General features: G+C 38.2%; 1 long non-coding RNA gene across 1 annotated transcript; it reads right to left on the bottom strand.

The window, feature by feature from the left end:
* Positions 1-3,430: 3,430 nt before the first annotated feature.
* On the bottom strand, positions 3,431-8,516 carry LOC127617559 (uncharacterized). The gene is made up of 3 exons (XR_007967358.1): positions 8,268-8,516; positions 4,787-4,906; positions 3,431-4,438 (listed from the first exon to the last, which is right to left on the bottom strand). It is a non-coding gene; the product is annotated as an uncharacterized LOC127617559 (long non-coding RNA).
* Between the last annotated feature and the right edge of the window lie 7,454 nt (positions 8,517-15,970).

Here is a 15,970-nt window from a genome sequence, read left to right as displayed (position 1 = left end):
TTTGGGAAGCCATGAGGGTGAGTCAAATTATGAGAGAATTTTCATTTTTGGATGAACCATTCCTTTTAAGTTAACATACTTGTATGACAATTACGACAGTATGTCAGTGTTAACAAAATGTCAGTGAAAAACTCAAATGAAAGGTACAAAGTGCCTCTGTGGCTTTGCAATATCAGCTTCTGTATACTATTTTATTCCATTCATTGCAAGTCAACTAAACATTTCTGCAAAACAAAATACAGTATTACAGTACTATAACTAAAATGGGCATAAAAGCATAACACTAATGTTTGTATTGTGTTTTAATGTATGACCTTTGCAAAGGTCATACAAGCAAACCTTTACATTTAATTGTTTTACCTTTTCCTCAATTGCACTACTATATTCCATTAATTGTAAGTAAAGAAAGCATTTCTGCTGGAGAAGTATTTTTTACATTTTATTCAATATGTGTAGCATTCATGTAACTAATGGCTAAAGCATTTCTAAAAGACTTAGGTTGTTCAGACAAATGCATTGCAATGAATAGAGTAGAACAGAACACAGGTGTCTCGATACATGTTTTTTAAGTTGATGTATTTTTTAACTTGTCTAAAGAACTAGTGGCACTCCAGCACGAGACATCGAAAACACAGTGATACATGGTGCAATGATCAAAGATGTCTTTTAAGCACGTTTACATAGAAAAGTATCTGGAAAACAGCATGGTTGGATGGAACTATGCATTTGGTGTGAACGGCCCCTTATTAACATGACACAGCAACTGAAGTTTCTCAAAGTTAGACCTACCTCTCAAAAAAGTAGTCATGTTTCAAATGATTTTAGGTATATATCCACTTCATCCAATGATTGGGTGGTTCTCTGTTTTCTGAAGTATTCCGATGATGTTTTACTGAGTGAGATACTGGTGCAAGCCTGCAAATTATTCAGTGAAACAGCAGTCCAAACTATTCGGACTGAACAGCGAATCTCTTCAGACCATTTTGCAAACCCATCTGTGCAATTCGCTGAAAAGAACTGACTCAATAGAATGACTGATTCATGAACTGGGCATCACTAGATCTGATTCTATGCAGCCGACTGAAATGTCATTATCGCTGTTATTGTCAGTCACAGAAATGTTTGTCAGAGAAGACAAAGCTTTTACAATATATTTTAAAAGGGGCTCGATTGGTCTCTGGGTATGTCAGAATCCACACTTGTTCGAGTCCGGTCTTGAGTACCACAACATTGGAAATCAAGTATGTGAGAAACATTGCACCATAATCAAAAATGGTCTTCCTAAATCTCAACACGCATAAATCACCACTGTTTGAACACTAGAGGCCTGTTGCATGAAGCCAGTTTCAGTGGCTATTCAAGAAGTTTGAGTGTAGTTTGAGCAAACGCTGTCTTTTTGGGCTCAAGATTGTGGGACGATTTTTACCTGTCTTCATCGCCATAGAAACTCACGCTACATGGCTAACCTGCTCCAGAGCAGGTTTTATTCTGGGTTACAAAATAATCAGCAAACTGATGCTGAACCAATCAGCTGTCAGTAAAGTGACATCTCTGATGCAATAAAGGAACTTCCCCTGTATCTCTCGATCCAAATTAAACGCTTTACAGGGAAATGTATATTTAGATATTAAGATTTTATATAATATTAGACCTGTAAATTGAGATATTAAAAGACGGTTTATTTCAGAGACAGGGGAACATTTTATTGTGTGACGAGTCTTTGCACATGAACAAATCTACATGTTAAAATTATTTTGTAGACAATCGCACAAAGTAACATTGCTTGCACAAAATTAAATTATTGTGCACTTTAAAGTTAAATTAATATAAAAGATTTTACATTTTATATAAATATATAGATTTGTATGCTTAATTAATAAGCCTGTATGTTCTTGTTGAGAATACTATATACTATAAATTAAATTACATATTATATTCAGTTTTTTTTTTTCTTTCACAGCAGCAGCGGTGTTTCTTCATGCTGTGCAATTGTTTCAGGATCTCTTGATCTTCAGCAGAGACGTACATTTATGCTGAAACTCTTGAGTTTATTCAGCTTCTTGCAACAGCCCACAATAAATATAGAGGGGTAGATGGCAATCTCCCATCAGATCCTGATTGAAAAGTAATGAAGAAGGAATCTTACAAGCATTTCGTCATTGTTACTTCACGCTCATCTGCATGTAATGGAGATGCCTTTGAGAGATGTCTATGTAATCTATCTGAAGGCTTCACAATGGGCCATACGGAACCTGGCCCAATGTAAATCAAAGATTTCTAACAAGACCCCTTTTATTTCAGTTTAACTCTCAGTAGACAAACTTGCATAATTTCTTACCAAACTGAGCAAAATGAAACAGGACTTTAAAAAACTATTTGGACTGAATTCAATCTTATTTGATATTCAAGATACACTTGTAAAAAAATATATATATATATATATATATATATATATATATATATATATATATATATATATATATATATATATATATATATATATATATATATACATTGGAAGTCCAAAACTCAGTCCAGACATGCTTTGAAAACATAAAATCATCAAAACCAACCTGCAGGGAATGGGTTCTTAGATCATAAAGTCAAGAATGCCCAGGTACATAACAATCAGCAAAAGCAGTTTCAACAGATCAGAAATAATTTAGTAACTTCAAGGTGTTGTGTGTCATTTTTTTGATGTTAAAATACTTACTATCCCAGTTTGATGTGCAGAGCCACCTATAAGTAAGCTATTTGTAGGATGATTTTCCCCATAAAGTGTAAACAATGTTTAATTATGCCTTCAAAACATTCCTTTGTTTGTTTGATCATCCCAACACAGAAACATTAACTGGCTCAACCAATGGTGTGAGTTTGGGGCAGGACTGTAGTCGGACTTGTGGTTTCATCTCCTAGTCAGCTAATACCCACTGAAAACTAACCAGAACTAACAGATAATATGTAATATTAAATCCTTATCTGCTGTTTTTGTAATGTTAATTATATATATATATATATATATATATATATATATATATATATATATATATATATATATATAATGGTTATTATTTTTGTTTTTGGCACCATTCTGAGTAAACTCTAGAGACTGTTCTGCATGATAATCCCAGGAGATCAGCAGTTACAGAAATACTCAAACCAGACCATCTGGCACCAACATTCACGTCACACTCTAAATCACTGAGATCAAAAAATGTTCTCCATTCTGATGGTTGATGTGAACATTAACTTAAGACCCTGACCCGTATCAGTATGATTTTATGCACTGCACTGCTGCCACACGATTGGCTGATTACATAATGCATCGCATGTAGGTAGTTGGTGCCAGACAGGCTGGTTTGTAACTGCTGACCTCCTGGGATTTTCACACACAACAGTCTCTACAATTGATTTAGAATGGTGACAAAAACAAAAGAACATCCAGTGAGGGGCAGTTCTGCAGATGGAAACACCTTGTTGATGAGAGAGATCAACAGGGAATGGCCAGACTGGTTCAAACTGACAAAGTCTACGGTAACTCAGATAACCGCTCTGTACAATTGTGATGAGAAGAATAGTATCTCAGAATGCTATTCTGAATGCTGGACTGCCTCGTTGGTGTACAGTAATTCAGCTACCAAAAAAACTGTTTAATAATACAATTTTATGTCTCTTGTTACAAAGGTGAGAAAAGTCAGAAGCAAGTGAATTCATTTCTTCATAGTAAACAAACTGTCACTGCAGTGACTTATTGGGTGAGACCTTACAAGATCTAATCCCTGGTAAATTAATACAATTTATTCCGGCAGTTAATTAGAATGCAAAATCAGTTTGTATGGTGCAGAAATACTCAGGGGATATTGTGTCCTCTTGTATATTTAAAAATAAGCAGTGTTAGAAAGAAATTGTGAGTGCACTAGTTAAGCTGTGTAGCTTAAGCAAAGATAATTGTGTATATATCATACTGTGTTTATGTATAATACCTTGTAGAGAATTGCAGCCAGTGTTTTCCTGTGTGGGGGAAATGTTGATGTAAGGACTTTTTTTTTTATTATTGGCAGCATAGCAGATTCAAATAGAACTGAAGTAAAACAGCAATAAAAAACAAAAACAAAAATAGAAAGAAATATTTTACAAGGTTAAAAATTGGCAAGGAGGAGGCAGGAACCGGCTGAACATTCAAAGTAATTTTAACTAATCAAAATCACCCTGGGTTACAAGCAGGAGTAGACCAGGCTGTTCTTAGAACAAAGGGAATCAACAGATCAGTCTGTGAGGGTTTGTCAAGCCCAGGTCCGAACAAGCCGCACCTGGAAGGCAGAGGAGGTTGTAAACAGGCTGGTTTCAAGATTGAAGAATTAAGAGATTGTTGGAAGAACCCAATCAGGAAGAGCTGGACTTGGGTGGGAGATGGCTCCCAAACTGTGATCAGCAGCCTCTAAAGAAACAGAAGAAAGCAATGGTAGTGACAGAAGTAACTAAGATAGAAGAGGAAGGGTATATGATGAAAAGGTGCATCTAAGAGAGTTTTAGGATGGGCTGATCTGTGGAAGCTACCCCAGGCCAGGCACATTTTTCTAATAAGATCCACCTATGACACTCTTCCAAGCCATGGAAATTTGTCTCTGTGGTATGGTAAAGATACATGTAAGTGAATGGTCAGTGGTGGTTGACCTTGGCCAGCAGCTAAAATTTCCATCTGAAATCGCCATTACCTCCTTGAGGCCAGATATAGTGTTATGGTCAGCATCAGTTAAGAAAGTTAAAATGATTAAATGAAACTTACTGTCCCATGGGAAGTTGGTTTGGAGGCAGTGAGGAAGAAGCTAAAATATGTTGATCTGGCCACCGAGAGCAGGGAAAATGGCTCGGGTGTCGAGGGTTTATTGAAACATCAATGCAGCACCTGTTGAAAAACATTGGTATCTTTGGATTAGTGTTGAAAAAGTCTCTGAAGGAAATCACTGATCCTCCACCAAATTTCACAGTGGGTGTGAGACACTGTGGCTTGAAGGCCTCTCCATGGAGGTCTCCGTATAACCATTAGACAACCAGGTGGCGGATTGGTGATGATCTGGGGTGCTTCAACAAGGCTGGAACCAGGCAGATTAGTCTTTGTGAAGGACGCATGAATCAAGCCACGTACAAGTTTATGCTGGCAGAAAACTTGCTTTCTTCTGCTCTGACAATGTTCCCCAGCTCTGAGGATTGGTTTATTAGGACAATGCCTCATGCCACACAGCCAGGTCAATCAATGTGTGGATGGAGGACCACTGGATCAAAACGCTGTCATGGCCAGCCCAATCTCCAGACCTGAACCCCATTGAAAACCTCTGGAACGTGATAAAGAGGAAGATGGATGGCCACAAGCTATCAAACAAAGCCTAGCTGCTTGAATGTTTTTGCCAGGAGTAGCAAAAAGTCACCCAACAGCAATGTGAATGACTGGTAGAGAGTTTGCCAAGATGCATGAAAGCTGTGATTTAAAATCAGGGTTATTCCACCACAAAATTGATTTCTGAACACTTCCTACGTAAAAAAATTTGTATTGTGTTGTTTAAAAATAAATATGAGCTTGTTTTCTTTGCATTATTCGAGGTCTGAATGCACTGCATATTTTTTGTTATTTTGACCAGTTGTCATTTTCCTCAAATAAATTACAATATTTGTATTTGGAATTTTGGAGAAATGTTGTCAGTACTTTATAGAATGAAACTAAAATGTTCATTTTTTTCAAGCACATACCTATAAATAGTAAATCCAGAGAAACTGTAAATTTTTTCCAGAGCTTACAGCTAGGTGTGCATTAAACAATTTAAAATGCACAACGTGGATACAAAGAACCACCTGATGCAAAGCCATGGATTATCCCACTTATACCATGGCCACTTTCCAGAACTGATTAGTTACAACTGTTACAACTCCAAATTTTGGCTGGAAAATTAAGATTTTTTTTTTTTTAATTTTGGGCCATTAGAGCTACAGCTCTGCCTATTAAGACACAGAGAAAAAGTAGTGCGACCACAAAATTGGTCAAAACTGTGAATTTAAATGCACAATCTAGACATAATAATATTCACAGAATGTAGAAGGGTTGGCACTCCTGAGAAAATGTATTATGTAATTTTCTCATTAATGTGGAAAAACCAATGTTACAAACATGGCTGTAACAGTTAAAATAGCACTTACTGCATAATAAAGGAAACCCATTCAGAACACTCTGGAACCTGCAGATTGTGACCTCTGAGACGTTAGTATGGTAATCCTCAAGGCTGCATGATTGACTGAATTAATGAAATCGCAATTTGTCCCTGTATGGTAGCACTTCATCTTAAAACACGTTCACCTGCGTTTTGTAAACGACAGCGCTTCTCCTTCAGTGTTTGAGTCAGAGATGTGTGAGCATGGGGGGCCTCAGCACAGAAACGTAATATACACAACACATTACAGTTTAAATCGTCTTGCATCGCCTTGCTGGACAGCGAAAGACGCATTTAATAGGTTCTGATTTCAATCTCTCACGCTCCGTGCAAAACAAGCTGAATTCCATTATATTAGCTAAACTAATGAAAGTGGTTAGGAAATGTTTTCAATTGCTATAGTTCACTCCGATTGCTCTGTAATATTATGTTGCTATGGTTACAAACAATATTACAAAATTACAATAATTAACAGTAACGTATATGGGTAATTTTTAGGCCACAATCTGTGAAGGTTTACCCCATGTATTCACCATTTTCCAACAATTTTTAATCTAGCTTCACAAATATTTTCCTACCAGACTAAATTTCAGAGTCTGAGCTGTTTAACAATATATGGGTATGTTTGTTTTTTTCATTTTAGGGATAGTTAATCAAAAAAATGTCTGTCATCATTTACTCACCCTTAAGTTGTTCCAAACCTGCATGATGCAAGATGTGTTAGACAGAATGCTTTCCATACTTTCACTTTAATTGTAAATTGTAAAAAGATGCATTGACAGTGACGGGTGGACTGAGGCTGTCAGTCCTTATCATTCAACATAATATCTCCTTTTGTGTTTCAGAGAAGAAAGAAAGTCATACAGGTTTGGAACAAGGCGAGGTTGAGTAAATGATGAGAGAATTTTCATTTAACTATCCTTTTACTCCCATTTAGTGATAAATAGGTACTGCTTTAAACAAGCAGTTGCACGAGGAGTGTTTTGCCACAATAGCTCTCTGAGGGTTAATATGATCACTATTTCAAGAGACCAAAGGCGCATGTGACTTTCTTGTGAATATAAAATAACCGTAAGCAAAAGACATGGTATCAGCCCTCACCGCTTGAGGACTGAATACAGATATATGAGTGTGAAGCAATGTGTTATCATCCTTCATGCAGAGAGCACTGCAATCTTGACCGAATTATGCAGCCACATTTATCAGAGATTGCACGTGAACTCACACCAGGATCTTTGCCAGCAGCCACTGTGGCAGTGAACTATGACAATGATAGTGGAGAGAGAGATTCAAGTCAACATATAACCTTACTGCATGTTCCTGGTCTTATAGTGCATGATCCATCGGTGAACATTATCCCAAGTAATAGATATTTAAAGTATATATATATATATATTGGGTTCCACTACATATTACAGAATACATGCTGTAAATTTGTTATGTATTCTGTTAGATTACTCAAGGTCAGTAACATATTCTAAATACTTTGGATTACTTCTTCAGTACTGGTAAATTTTTTTCACTTGTTTTGAGCATAAAAACTCTGCCAGTAAATACATTCTCTGAAAAACCTAAATGTCTTATGCAGTGTTGTTTCTAAGGATTAAGAATGAAGGATTTTTTTATTTAACAGGAAAACGATACAAAAAATATTATCAAGAATATGATTTTTGCCCTAATATGAAAGGTCTTACTAGAAAAAAAGAAATTGTGATCCAACGTGAATTTTCATTAAAAAAAATATGATGTGCCTGGTAACATGTGCATGTAAAATGGCTAGAAATAGCATTTAGCTTAGCGTAAAGCTGACAATTTACACAAGGTTTATTTCTATTTCTTCTGCTCCAAACTTACATCAAACTTACTTTGTCTCCTCGTGTGAATGTAACACATCATAAGAAAGTGTTTCACTGCTGTTTAAATGCACTTTGTATCGCATCATTTATATGTATAAATGTTTTCTTCTTTAAATCTTCTTCAGTGTAATTGTATTCTAATTACCAATTATTTAAATTGTAAATGTAGTGGAATTCAGTTTCTTATATTTTGTATTAAAATATGTAATACCTTTGTATTCCGTTACTCCCCAACCATGTATATATCCGGCTAACTTGTTGGAGTCCACCCGTGGAATGTCTGCCCATGTGCTGCTCAAAGTTCAAAACATTCACTCGGAAATTCCAGAATTAAAATGGTTTGCAAATGGCATTTCATATTTACTTTTAAAAAGCAAACAGAGCTTATATCCAACTTTTAACAAGCTTGGCCTTTCGTCCTTAAGATTTACGACCAGATTTGATTAAAAAGTAGCTTAGGTTGGCTTGATGGCCATATAAAGCCCCAGACAGGGTTATAAACACTGTGGAGCAAAGCAGCCCTAAATTAAACATTCACACAGAAAGAAAGAGATTAAGTTCATGTCGGCCCAAAAGCTAACGAGGCGTAAAATCTTTTCAAGCCAAAATAACAAACACATATACGTATTTTTTTAACCGAGCTAGTCCTTAATTCATTTTAGCTAACATAAACTCCAACATGTCAGGTATCTGAAAAACAATTAACACAAACACATTCAGCAAAGAGCTTTTACACATTGCTACAGAGCTGTGTCTATATACAAAGCTAAGACAAAAAAAATAGTTGATTGATATAGACACTTCAACTAGTCACTTTAAATACAAGTAGTGTGGACCAACTTTATCTCAGATATTTCACCTAATATTTCTTAGGAGACATAAAAACCGAAACAAAAGGAGACAATTGTCTAAAAATAGATATTGAAGAAGCATCATCTGTGATTTTTCTGTCATAAGGGTTGGGATCTCTTTAATATTTTGAAGGAAAGGCCTTTTTCCATTCTGTTTTAGTTTTTGGAATGTCCTGAAATAGTCAGGAGCACCTTTTTGAGGTTGAAAGTTCTTTATCGACACTTTCACAAAACTGTTAACATTCAGTTATTCAGAGCTGTAGGCAAAACACTTGTTACTCTCTTTTCACCCATGCAGATAACTGTTTGGTTTTGAACTGTTTAATGTACTGTGCAGTTTAGAGGAAAACACATTAGCATGTCTGTTTCATATTCAAATGTTTGTTCAAAACAGCATTTGTGTTAATTGGTCATAGCTGGGGAAACGCCTCAGAGAACCTGTGAGAACAGAGAATGTGAAATGACAAACGAGGACAACTGTGAGAAAAGGTTGTAGGAAAGAACAAGAGGAGAAACAGATGGGGAATTTTATGTTTCCCCAAGACACAACCTTTCTTAGTCCAGTGTTTCCCAACCACTAGTGTGCCGTGAAAATTGTCAGGTATGCTGTGGAAATTGACCAGATTCCACAAAATAAATCAGTGCTCTAGACTGCGACTAATTTTGCAGCCATTTTTCCTAACAGAATGATGAAACTTTGCAAGAGGTCACACTGGTGCGACTACAAAGTTGGCCAACTCTCTGATTGTGCACTGTCATTTTTTGTTGCATAAGAGAAATATATCAAATGGCAAATGTTCCAAATTTGAAAGGAAACAGCTCTACCTGGATCAGTCAGCATTGCTCAATGGACAGATCAGCGCAGAGACTTGCATTTACAGTATACGTGAACCGTCTCGAGCGCTCAGCTGTGTATATAATCATAAACAGCGCTGCAAGAAGCGCAGGCTGGGTCATGGATTCGGCATTGATTATTTATTTAAAACTTCTATGAAAACCCATAATGTGTCGATGATTATCTATTTTAAAATTGAATTAAACGGCCCCAACATTCTAAACCGCATTGAAAAGGAATGAGCAGACACAAAAGATAATGTGTGATCCACACATCACAGATATTAAAAAATATTTACCATGAACTTATATACAGTAAGTATGTCAGTGTAATGAGGGTATACAATTTAATTTCTGGATGTGTTTTTCCTTACAAAAAATGCCATAATTTATTCTATGGTTACTGCTAATCATGGTTTTACTTTTACTTTTGTTTACTATGATCTTATTGCAAGTACCACAGTAAAAGGTGCAGTATGTAAGATACAGAAACCCTTGTTATTAATGACACCTGTGGCCGTTAAGTGAACTGCAGCCAGCTACCTGTTGCTCGTGCTCGTGTACGCACTCCATAGGGATGCGAGCGAGCATCGAACAAAACAATGACGTAATGTAAAAAGAGGCTGAACGTGATCCACCGGCATCATGCTGACAGATGAGGTGGCATAATTAAAATTACACAGTTATGATTGTTTTACTACAAACTTTGAGTCTACATATTATATTTGACTCTCCAGTGCTGGAACAGGGCTAAAACAAAGTGTGGATATAGGTCTGACTATGCAAGACTGTAGTTCATACCTGTCAACACTCCCGTTTTTCTCGGAAGTCTCCCTTATTTCACAACCATCTCCTGCCCCCCTCCCATTTTGTTATTTCTCCTGGGAAACTCCCATAATTTATATGGCCCAAACCTCATTATATGAATAATCACATCAATATATTATTCCAAGGTTGTGCAGTAGCTAGATCTTATAAGAAACGCATCCTACTCACAATATCAACACATCATACAAATTTCAACCCATTTGTGACATCAACCTGGCAACCTACAACCCAGTTGCACTGTTGATATCTGCGCAGGTAGTAGACGCTGGAAGTTGAATCAAGCATCACTGGTGCATGGGTAGAGAAGACTCAGCGACAATGCCCACGCCTTTTGCAATGTGTGTCGCACTGATTTTAATATCGGACACGGTGGGGAAAATGACGTTACTCATCACATTAACTCAAAACGGCCCAATTTGTAAGTATTTAGCCTGCCTCTGTCATCTAGCACCCCCCCGCCCCCCGCCCCCCGCTCAGAGGTCTCCCGGATTTTGATACCCAAATGTTGACAGGTATGCTGTAGTTGAAGTAATATCTTTTCTTTGCATTACATATTGACTGCTTTTATATGATAGTCTATGTCGGCATTAGCAAGCTAGCCAGCTTTATTAATAGCTGTTAGCTAAATTTGGTGGATGATGACAGTAGCTGTTATAAAATAGACTGTACATTATAAATATAGTTCCATGCACAAATGCATTTTTTGTGTCAGTCCTTAGTTTTTCCTAATTAGTTTTTATTTATTTACTTGTCAATTGAACTAATGTATCAAAGCAATATCACACTGTGGCCCTAAATCAGGACGGCTGTGATTACCTGCAGCGAAATCACAGCTGTGCCGATATAAGGCCATACAGCATGACTGCGAGTGTGATATTGCTTTATATATATATAATTTCAAGTTAGCTTGAAAAAGCCTTGTCTGTGCTTGAGGTTTTATAGTTTGACAGGCTCAGACAGAAAGAAAGATAAAATGCTAACACTTTACAATAAGGTTCCTTTTATTAACACTTGTAAATGCATTAGGGATCATGAACTAAAAAAGAAAAATATTTTTTTCAGGATTTATTAATCATTAATTTTATCAAATGGTACCTTATTGTAAAGTGAATCGGTGAAATGTAAGACAGATAGAAAGACAGAAGGCCGACAAGGCAAGTTTATTTATTTATATTGCACATTTCATATACAGTGGTAATTCAAAGTGCTTTACATGGAAATGTAAAAAGAAATAAACGATTGGCCCCATTCACTTCCACTGTAAATGCCACAGTGTAACCCAGATTTCAGTTCTTTTTTTTTTTTTAAGAAAAAAAATGGGACAAGTGTGTGTGTGTGTGTGTGTGTGTGTGTGTATATATACTGTCTTGGTTCATCTAGTTGTTTCTCCCTAATCTATATAACATTAGGCAGTTTTCTTTATCACTGTTGCCTTTGTCTTGCTCACTGTGTTCATAAGGCTCTACTTTATATTTTTTATATTTTTTGTGAAGCTGCTATGTACCAAATATGTATTGTCAAAAGCAATTTAATTTCTTATTCTGCACTGTCAGTGCATTATAATGACAAATATGATACAAAATTTGACATCCATATTTTGTCATCCAGTCATTTACAAACTAACAAATATGATGTTTCCTTCGTATGCCTTTCCAGACTGATATCGTAAGAGAAACAGTCTAAGATTTCTGTTGCAATTCTCATGCAATTCTTCAATCCATAATCAATGTTATTATTCTTTGTGCTTTTTATTTTATTTTTTCAAAACAAGCATGTGAGTAAAGTGCATGTGTGAGTGTATGTGTATGTGTCTTCGCTCTGAGCTATGGAAACAATCAGTTGTGTGAGTCCTGTGCGCAGCAGATAGCAGAAGTGGCTGTGAGGAATGATCTTTGCAGCTGAGCAGAATACCTGCACATCTCTCAAAGTCCATGTGTGCTATAGAGAGCCAACACTTCACACTGCCACAGAGACAAAACCTACACTGAGCTGCATTGTTCCTTGAAACAATCTCTTTTTCATTAAAGAACTACAGTATGTACTATGGTATGCGCAGGGGTTAACAGAATAGTTCTGCCAAAAATTTAAATTAAGTAATTATTTAATTTTTTGAATCATCATCATTTATTTATTTTTTTGGCATGTTACATGGAAGGAATTAAGTAAAAAGGCATTAAGAGCAACATTAATGGAAGGGTTCACCCAAATATATATCATTCTGTCTTCATATACTTACCTTTATGCTGTCTGAATCTCATACGACTTTCTTTCTTATGCGGAACACAAAGATCTTCTGATGGAGATATGATGTGAATATATCCATACATGATGTGAATATGCCCACCAAGTAGCAGAAGTTTTCACAGACATCTTCAACATCTCCTTTGAGCAGGCGGTTGTCCCTGTGTGCTTTAAATCTACCTCCATCACCCCAGTGCCTAAGAAGTCTACAGTGCCACTAGGACTCATATGTTAGAATGCTGTTCATTGACTTCAGCTCAGCATTCAACACAATAATTCCACAGATGCTAATTGAAAACTGTCAGCACTTGGAATAAGCACATCAATGTGCAATTGGATGCTCGACTTCCTGAGCAACAGACAACAGGTTATCAGAATCAACACAAAGACCTCGCAATTCATCACACTGAGCACTATTGGGAATACCGAGGGAATTCACAGCGGTCATTTTCACAGCTGTGTACATCCCCCCACAAGCCTACACAGACCGGGCACTCAAGAAACTGTATGGGAGCATAAGTGAGCAGGAAACTGCGCACCCTGAGGCCGCATTCATTGTTATTGGGGACTTTAACAAAGCCAATTTTAAAACAATAGAAACAAAATACCACCAACACATCAGCTTCAACACATGAGGGGACCGGGTTTTGGACCATTACTATTCTCCTTTCCGGGATGGCTACAAATCCCTCCCCCGCCCACCATTTGGCAAATCAGACCACTCTTCCGTTCTGCTTCTGCCTGTTTACAGGCAGAAACTGAAACAGGAAGCACCCACCCTCAGAACGATCCAGTGCTGGTCGGACCAATCAGACTCTATGCTACAAGACTGTTTTGATCACGTGGACTGGGAAATGTTCTGGTCCGCCTCTGATGACAACATCGAGGTTTACGCTGATAGCGTAACGTGTTTCATCAGGAAGTGCATAGTGGACGTTGTTCCGACCAAAACAATACGGATCTACCCCAACCAGAAATCATGGGTTAACATCGATGTTCGAACGGCACTTAATGCCGGGAACGCGGAGGAGCATAACCAAGCCAGTTATGCCCTCCGTAACTCTATCAGAGCAGCCAAACGCCAGTACAGGCAAAAAATTGAAGGACAGTTCAACATCACCGAATCTAGAAGTATGTGGCAGGGAATTAACTTCATCACAGACTACAACGGGAATGAAAACTCCTCCGTGAACACCACTGCCTCTCTCCCCGATGAGCTTAATACATTTTATGCCCGTTTCGAGGACAATAACACCGCCCTCGCGGAGAGAGCACTCGTGGCCGATGTTACAGATGATGGTTCATTCTTCGTCTCTGTTGCTGATGTACACACTCGATCCTTCCGACGGGTGAACATCCGCAAAGCCACGGGTCCAGACGGCATTCCGGGCCGTGTCATCAGAGCGTGCGCAAGCCAACTGGCTGGTGTTTTTACGGACATTTTCAACCTGTCCCTCTCCCTGTCTGTAGTCCCCACATGCTTCAAAACATCCACCATTGTGTCTGTACAAAAGTAATCAAAAATAACTTGTTTAAATGGCTGGCATCCTGTTGCTCTGACCCCCATTATCAGCAAATGCTTTGAGAGGCTAATCAGAGATCACATCTGCTCTGTGCTGCCCACCTCTCTGGACCCATTGCAGTTTACCTAACGCAACAACCGCTCCACAGATGATGCCATTGCACTCACTGCACTCAATACACACTGCTCTCTCCCACCTGGACAAAAGGAACACATATGTGAGAATGCTGTTTGTAGACTACAGCTCAGAATTCAACACCATAGTGCCCTCAAAGCTTGATGTGAAACTCCGGGCTCTGGGCTTAAACAGCTCGCTGTGCAGCAGGATCCTGGACTTCCTGTCAGGCAGACGTAAGGTGGTTAGAATGGGTTAGAATCTCCCCATCACTGACCCTCAACACTGGAGCCCCGCAGGGCTGTGTTCTCAGCCCACTCCTGTATTTTCTGTATACACATGACTGTGTGGAAACACATAGCTCCAATACCATCATTAAGTTTGCTGATGATACGACGGTGGTAGGTCTGATCACTGACAATGATGAAAGAGCCTACAGAGAGGAGGTGCACACTCTGACACGCTGGTGTCTGGAGCACAACCTCTCCCTCAACGTCAGTAAAAACAAGGAGCTTGTATTGGACTTCAGGAAGAAAGACAGAGAACACAGCCCCACCACCATTAATGGAGCACCAGTGGAGATAGTCAGCAGCTTCAAGTTCCTCTGTGTCCACATTACTGAGGAACTCACATGGTCTGTCCACACTGAGGCCATTGTGAAGAAGGATCACCAGTGCCTCTTCTTCCTGAGACGGCTGAGGAAGTTTGGAATGAACCACCACATCCTCACACAGTTCTACACCAGTACTGTAGAGAGCATCATGACTGGCTGCATCACCACCTGGTACGGCAATAGCACCGCACACAACCACAAAGCCCTGCAAAGTGTGGTGCGAACTGCCAGATACATCATCAGAGGTGAGGCTTCCCTCTCTCCAGGACATATATAACAGGCGGAATGTGAAAAAAGCTTGGAGAATCATCAAAGACTCCAGCCACCCGAGTCATGGGCTGCTCTCACTGCTACCATCAGGCAGGCGGTATCGCAGCATCAAGACCCGCACCAGCCGACTACATGACAGCTTCTTCGCCCAAGCAATCAGACTTTTGAACACTTGATCTCTCAAGATCAATAATCAGCACTGCACTTTATTAATCTTATATCTCACACTGGACTGTCAAATATTTTCTCCACAATACAACTACTGTATATATATATTTTATAAACTCTTTATTTTTTATTGTGTGTATTGTATATTGTGTGTGTTGTTTACTGTACATTGTATATTATTATTGTGTTGTGTAAATATGTGTACATTTGATATGTAAATTGTGTTGTGTAAATATGTTGTTTATTGTAATTGGTATATGTCTCGTCACTGACTGCTATGTTGCTCGGAACAGCACACAAGACTTTCACCTACTGTTGCACTTGTGTACATGGTAGTGTGACAATAAAGTGTTTTGATTGATTTGATTTGTTGCACCACAGGGCTGTGTACTGAGTCCACTGTTATACACCCTTCTGACTCATGACTGCAATGCTAAACACCAAAGCAATAGCATCATAAAGTTTGCAGATG

Source organism: Xyrauchen texanus, chromosome 24, assembly GCF_025860055.1.
Source record: "Xyrauchen texanus isolate HMW12.3.18 chromosome 24, RBS_HiC_50CHRs, whole genome shotgun sequence".
Classification (NCBI taxonomy): Eukaryota; Metazoa; Chordata; class Actinopteri; order Cypriniformes; family Catostomidae; genus Xyrauchen; species Xyrauchen texanus.
This window is presented reverse-complemented; position numbering and strand designations above follow the sequence as displayed.